The sequence below is a fragment of the Oreochromis niloticus genome, linkage group LG6 (genome assembly GCF_001858045.2).
Source record: "Oreochromis niloticus isolate F11D_XX linkage group LG6, O_niloticus_UMD_NMBU, whole genome shotgun sequence".
In the NCBI taxonomy this organism is placed as follows: Eukaryota; Metazoa; Chordata; class Actinopteri; order Cichliformes; family Cichlidae; genus Oreochromis; species Oreochromis niloticus.
The window spans coordinates 14,538,350-14,546,001 of NC_031971.2; the positions used below are offsets into that span (position 1 = coordinate 14,538,350).

General features: G+C 37.9%; 1 long non-coding RNA gene across 1 annotated transcript; it reads left to right on the forward strand.

The window, feature by feature from the left end:
- The first annotated feature begins 2,688 nt into the window (after positions 1-2,688).
- Positions 2,689-7,367, forward strand: LOC112847039 (uncharacterized). The gene is made up of 3 exons (XR_003220325.1): positions 2,689-2,735; positions 2,881-3,066; positions 5,884-7,367. It is a non-coding gene; the product is annotated as an uncharacterized LOC112847039 (long non-coding RNA).
- The last annotated feature ends 285 nt before the right edge of the window (positions 7,368-7,652 follow it).

The following is a 7,652-nucleotide window of genomic DNA, read 5'->3' on the forward strand; positions in this document are numbered from 1 at the left end:
TCTTTGGAGAAAGCCCCGGTCACATGGGCCTAAACCAGCTGTGACCATTAGGCAACCACTGGTCACTGGGGAAAATGTGTATTCTCAGACTGGTTTGTGGGTGATTGCTGAGGTTGACTCCAGTTGCTGTGAAATTGATTGCTAAAGCCCCAGTCTTAAGACCAATCAGTGTATTTGCCAACTGGTTGGCAAGTGGTTGCTGGGGGATACTTTCAGTCAGTTGGTGAAATTGGTCATGAAAAACCTCCCTGTGATCACTTGCTATCCGATTGCCATGTTTTGTTTTGTTTTTCCAATTTTCACTGAAGATGCTGATTGAACTACCTACAATTTAAAAGCTACACCATTTGAAATGTGTTGGCTGCAGCAGTGAAGCACTGCTGTTACTCTGAAGACAAATATTCTCCATTTCCAGAGGGTGTAAGCTTTACTACCGCTAGTAGTTAATGAGTGTTAGCAGACAAGTTGGCATCTGCCATGCAAACAATAGGCAACCATTGCAATCAGCTCACCACCAAAGCAATAAAAAGGAGGTTTGTGGCCCACCACCCTCTTAGCGACCAATTTCCTCTAGCATCTACCACCAACCTCCTGCAATCACTTGCCAACCCACTAGCAAATATACCTTTGCAACTTGAAGCTGCCGGGGTGTTGCTGACCGGTCTGGTGTGTCTGAGGAGTAAGCTAACATTTCTTTTTGATTTTGGTCTTGGCCAGTGATCAGAAGTACTGAGGCTATTTTTTTTATTTTTTGAAGGAGAAATGTTGTAATGATATAAACATAAAAGTGCTGACAGGTTGTGTAATCAGAGGATTGTTGGGAGAAAACAAAGTGAGAGAGAAAGGTGATACTTTCCTCACTTTTGGAAAAAAAAAAAAAAAAATCCATGACAGCATTTGAAAATCCTACAGGGCAAGGATCTTAACGTCTTAAGCACACATGTGAGATGCTATCTAATTTAAAATGAGGTATTAAAATGTGCAGTGTAAGAGCATTTGTATTCAGAAAATGATGATGCTGGATTGAGGAAGCTGCCCGATCAGAAGGGTGCTTTAGTTTTACTAGCAATGAAATGTATAAGACAGGGGTCCCCAATCCCAGTCCACGAGGGCCGGTGTCCCTGCAGGTTTTAGATGTGTCCTTGATCCATCACAGCTGATTTAAATTGATAAATTACCTCCTCAACATGTCTTGAAGTTCTCCAGGCGCCTGGTAATGGACTAATCATGTGATTCAGGTGTGTTGATCCAGGGTGAGATCTAAAACCTGCAGGGACACCGGCCCTCGTGGACTGGGATTGGGGACCCCTGGTATAAGATAACAATCTCACACAGAATTATACTTATTTTCATTATGTACAGATCAGATGCACATGCAGGGTGTTCATTAGACTCTGGAGATCAATAGATTTTATCCACAACAAAAAGCATCTCCGCCAAGGCAGCTCACTCTCTGGGTGCTATTTACTTTTAAGAAAATAGTATTATATTTAATATTTATATATCTATAATAATTTTGGGGGTTTTTTTGTTCATTTTAAACATACTTTGTGTCGGGGTAAAAAAAACAGAAACAAAGTGCAGACCTTTATTTTTTGCCCCGTTAAAATAGACAGTTATACTTGACAAACATCTGAGTATATTTATTGTTCATTATTTTTATTGATTATCATAATAATAATAATAATAATAATAATAATAATAACAATACAATTTATTTAAGAAAGTGCCTTTCACAACACTCAAGGACACTGTACACAAGCAATAACAACAACAAACATAATAATTTACAAAATAATAAGGATAAAATGTAGAGCAAATAAATAAAATAAAGTAGCAGGATGGAAAAGTTTATGTGGAATAGGCTATTGTGATGTGGATATAGTACATGTGTAGCATTCATTTCATTTTTTAGTATTTTTTTATTTTTAATAATAAATATGAAGTGAAAAAAGTTTTTTTTTTTAAATTGTACTTATTCGGGGACATTGTAAATATATTCAAACTATGTATTTACACCATTATATCCTAGTATTCCAAAGTACCTAACTATGTCATAATAAATTATTTAAATTCATTCTAAATGAATAACACACACACACATGCAAATCCTTCCAAAAGAATAACCTCTACGGTGTAGCTATTAATAATTTAGCAGACAAAAACTACATTAATGTAGGATTAATATTCTTAGAGATTCCCAGAACCAAGAAAAGTTACTGTAGTGAATGAAATGTCAGTGAAAACAGATGTGGTCATTCACAGTGGCCTGCACAAGCAATAGGAGCAATGAGTGATTGAGTGGGACATGGGGAACTTTCACTGCAGCTATCGGTTGCCATCGACCTTTAGCTTATGGTTTCTTTTATTGCATGCAGTGGTGTACTAAGGCACTCTAAACCAAACTCTCCAGCGTAGTAACAACAGCAAAATCTCTTACAAGCTTTAAATAGCCAGCGAGACCTTTGTAGCATTTTTTATTGTCTTTACAAGAAAAGAGGAGGCGTATGTAGAAAAATGAATGATAGCTCTAATCCATTCAGATGTGCTCGTGAGCCACAATGCCAGATCTGTCGAACTAGCACACCTGAAAGAAATGCAGCCATTATCAGAGTAATTAGTAACACCTGTCATTGTACTCGAACTCTCCGCCTCGCGACAAGCTTGTAGTACTTAATTAAGCGCCAAGGCAACCCGAAGGTACCACTGTGTGGCACACTGGGGACTGAATACAGGTTTGAGCCAGTTTTTCTTTTTTCTCTGCTTCACTCATTCAAGCCTGTGAATAAACCTAACCAAGAATTTTTTTTCTTACACTTGAACAAATGATATTGTCCTGTCAATAGACCATATTCACAACAGCCATTTTGTTTGTCACAGTAGGAAAAGCACAGCTGCATTCAACTTTGGAGAGGTCCTGCTTTTGTGCATGCTGACTCTTTGTCACGGTTTAACTGGCACACTTTGTGGAACTCGCATCAATAATACACCTGTTCGCTCCTCGCTGTGGGAAGCCAAAATGCCGGCCATGAAAAACATCTTGACGAATTACATCAGCATCCGAATGTAGGTTGCAGCGTTGGTCGATGAACAAAATATTTGTTGTTTTATTTGGATAATTATGAGCTTTTAAGTTATAATAAAATAAGTATCGTGTCACGATCCTGGATTTTTTTGTGTTGCTTGGGAATGTTGGATTCTTGGCTGTTGTTTTTTATGGTTCCTCTTTTGTTTTCTTTGTTATAGTTTTGTGAGGTTTAGCAATATTTAGTCTCTGTGTTCACTACGTGTTCCTCCTTATTTTTGTTTTCTTCTTATTTTTGTCTCATCCTATGTCTCTGCCTCTGGTATTAATCTTCTCGTCTCTGTGTTTGACATTTTGGTTGTTTTGTATTTTATTTTAAAGTCCAGTTTTCTTTTATGTCCTACATCCTTCTTGATTTGATATGATTTCCATCGAGCAAGAGTCAGAAACCTCCAGGAACCACAGGCAGCCAGTTGCGGAATAGTCTTTGGTGTTTGTCCAATATGGAAGACAGCTCATGAGCAATGTGAGCAATGGCGTCATGTGAGAAAGCTCAGCATACAGTCCAGTCCTCCTGTCCTATGTTGAAGCGTCGGTTTGTGTTCCCTGGTGTAAATGGACTGGTTCTTATACAAAAATTCTCTACTGTCTTTTCTAATTTCTTATTCACTGTTTTACAAACACTCATAAAAGCACCTTTTTCTCTGACTAAGTGCTTTCTATACAACATTCACACACTGATGAATACTTCAAGAGCAACTCCACTCTCAGCATCTTACCCATGGTTACTTTGGCATACAGACTGAAGCAACAAGGGATCAAAGCACCAATCTTCTGATCAGTAGTAGGAGAACATAACCTGTTCTACCTCCTGAGCCGCAGCCACCCCGTGTGCAGCCCTGTTTGTCCCAGGATGAAATCCTTGGCTGTCCTTCTTTCCTTTGTATTTCTAAACCTTTGTACTTGTTGTAAAAAGCCTTTTGTTTATTCTTTGTCTGAATTCCTGTATCTGGATCCTCACTCCACATACTCTGAGAAACACCAGAAAAGAGCTTTAACAATAATGAATCAGTAATGAATGAATGATAATCAGCATCATTCATGTCTTCAGTTTTCTGAAAAATAAATAATTCTTCAAAAACCTCATTTGTATTTCTCGCTTGTGTCAAGCAAACACTGATTTGTCTGTGAATTGGATGATATGTATTAGGGGAAACAAACAACACAAAGATGGAAGCATGCACTGCAGGGAGCTTAAAAAGTTTATTTTGCACTTAAATGAAGATTGATGAAATCGTACCTTTAGTTGAGAGCTCATTCGCTTCACTGTGACCCCCTATTAAATGCCTTAATTAACTGAACATACCTTACCTTATGGACAGACTGTGTTTTTTTTACACACCCCATTGTATGCCTCTCTTTTTCAGACCTTCCTCTGTAAACCCTAGAGATGATTGATTGGAAAAATCCCAGTAGATCAGTGCACTGAGTTGCTACCATGTGACAGGCTGATTAAATATTTGGATTAATGAGAAGTTGAAGAGGTGTACCCAACAAAACTGCCAGTGAATGTGCAATACAGTTTTAAATATATTACATTTTAAACGGTTTGTGGCTGCAGGAATGTTAAAGCTAAATAATTACCCATTTTAAAATTGCTGGTTTCCATGCATAGCAACAAGACTGGCATGTGTCACCTCAGCTGCCAAGAAATAAACGATGTAACTGCTATTATAATGAGTGAATAGTTGATTGACATGAGTGGTTAGCATTTCAAAACCATAATTACTTTTGCTAATTCGACATGCATGTGAGGAATACTTGGGAACATTAAAAACAGTTTAAGATTAAAACCACAAAACTTTGGGTCACAGCTACAGCAGATGCATTGGATCTTTTGATTAATTAATAACATCCTTAATCATGATTCTGTAATATTTATCTTCATTTTACTTAATACTTTATAAATTGTGGGGTAATAATGCGGATATTTACCCATAAATGAAGTCAGTCAGCTTCCTTCATGTATACTGTGGAAAAAAAATATTTTTTAAGATAGCTCTGTGATGAAGACAGGTCCTCTCCATACTGAGGATATAAGTGCTTCGTTGGGTGTTAACTACCCAGTTACATAAGAAGCAGTCTAAAGAAGCAGCTGTGAGAAATATACAATGCAGTGGTGATGAAGGAGGTGTGTTTACTTCCTTAATGATATTGACTTGACAGCTTATATTCTGTTTGACTTATATTTTCATCACTATGATATTCTATCTCTGTGGATTTACCAAGAGGAGTTTTTGTGATTTGATGTTGTTCAGGCGTTCTTCTTCATCTACTCCTTATATCATATTTACTCCAATGATCAAAAGACTAACAAAGAAAATTCCTGGATTTGTTTTGTTTGAGTCACCAACGTGATTTGTAGGCAAAACACGGGCCTCACATTGTCTTTATTTATTTATATGGCTTTAGTTCCTGGTTTTAGTTGCAGCAAGCCATAACAAGCTTGATCTGCCATATGGTTTGAGTTATATGAACAATCACAACCGACGTTTTGTCCTCCAGCGTTCTTCATAATGGGGTTACTCTCAAACTATTTTCTGTCACACATTGACTGTATTATGAGTCATTCATTTTTTTTTTTGTTGCATTTTTTATCTGCTGCACACTAATTAAATTTCTTGCCATGAGTCAGGGTGCTGAGGCTTTGATATTTTGCGTTTTGTCAATACAAAAAGTGTCTCCTACAAGCCGGACAGCTTTTTCTAAAGGAGGCTTCGGGGGTTGAATTTTTAGAAATACATTTAGAAAGTATCTGGACTAGACTAACTTCTGCATCTGTGTTTCTCTGCCTGCAGAGAGTCAGCAGTGGATCATCCATCACTCCTTTGTGGACATGTCAGTGTGAAAAGCTGCCAGAAGGCTCTCCACTACACACCCCTCATGTTTGGAGTATATTGTGGGTGTGTTTATGGTGTACTCTGGTTATTTTTTTCTAGTTTTTGTGGTTTTCTTATTTTAGACCCAGACACATATGACAAATCAGCTCCTTGAGTCCTCGTCTCCAACTTCAGAGCTCAGAGTCCCTGCTTCACATCTCTGATTGGAGTAACATGTGTTATCATGCTGTCATATCACAGCCTTTTTCTGCAGTTCCATGAAGTTTAAAATATAAAACAAACATCAAATACTTCTTTGTAATTCCGTGGAAAGTTGCTCATCCCAGGTGATTTACATAAATTGTTACTGTTTCCCATGCCGCCAGTGACGCTGAGAGCTCACTCCAATTGTTCCAATTGTTGGATCTGTACAAGATTTGTTGCTTAAATTTTGTTCTTTTTCTTATTGTGAAACTGTTTGAGAAACAAACTGAGGTGTACTATCTGTGTTATTGTGAGGTTGCATGAAAATACCAGGCAGTTTAGTGCAGGCTAAACTGAATACTTTGCAGTACTGTGGTGAATTTGCTCTATATTTTGTAATGGCTAATCCACCAGTATGCAAGAACTCCATAATCAAAATAATATTTCTATGTAAATGACCACAGCAGACCCAATGACATTTTACTGCTTTTCAGCATCTTTTATTGCACATGGTTGCCGTTCAGAAACACACATGGCTGCAGCTTTTCAGCCGCCACATATCAACAACAAGCACAGCTTTTTATGCCAAAGAGGAGTGATTGTAGATGCCGTGCAGGTGAGTCCATCTCACAGCAGCATCGCAAACCACGCTCCGCCACATTCTACTTCAAAAATGATCAAGGTGTGGTAACAGATTGAGGACACAATTGCAGGATGCGATAAACAAAGGCTGAACATAAAGTTCAGTGTTTTTTTTTCAAGAAAAAGAACAGCACAGCTCCTGGGATGACTCTACAAAGGGCGCTGGGAACTATGACAATTTGAACCTAATCACAGAAAAACATACAAGGGAAGTAAACTAAACAGGCTACACAGGATGACTTGTTTCTGTTTCCATTTTTTTGGTTTTTTTGGTTTTGCGATCGTATACTTCCTCCACGAAATAAATGCTAAAAACATTTTTTGTGTGTGGTTTTAGACAATGAAGTTTACTGACGGTAAAAATTTGTGATGTACATCAGCTAGTACAACTTGCAAGCTCAGCCTTGAGGAGCAGAACGGAAAAAGGGTTCAAGATGCTCAAGATATATCCAGTTATATCGACAACTATGAATCTAAGCTATGTGTTAGCCAGCTAACAACATAGCTCTTTGTCTTGCACTGCTATCAGCAGTGCAGTGGTGGTTAAACCAGAAGTAGCCAATTGGAAGTACTCAGCCATACACTCGGATTCCAGAGCCTGACAGGCACCATCTTGTGGCTGGAGGTTATGGGGTTCAATAAATGTGTTAAGCACATTTATTGAACCCCATTTATTACACAAATAAATTTTAGTGAAGCTCACAATAGAAAATATTGTGACTTAATTCTAAATTATTTTCCCCCCACATGCCTCCACTACAGCTGATCTTTGGATTCTTATCAATATACTTTTACTTGAGTACACAACTTGAATCAGTGCTTGAACTCTTAGCTGAGTATTTTTAACACAAACATCTGTATTCCTACATAAGTGATGAATATGTGCACTTAGACCAACTCTG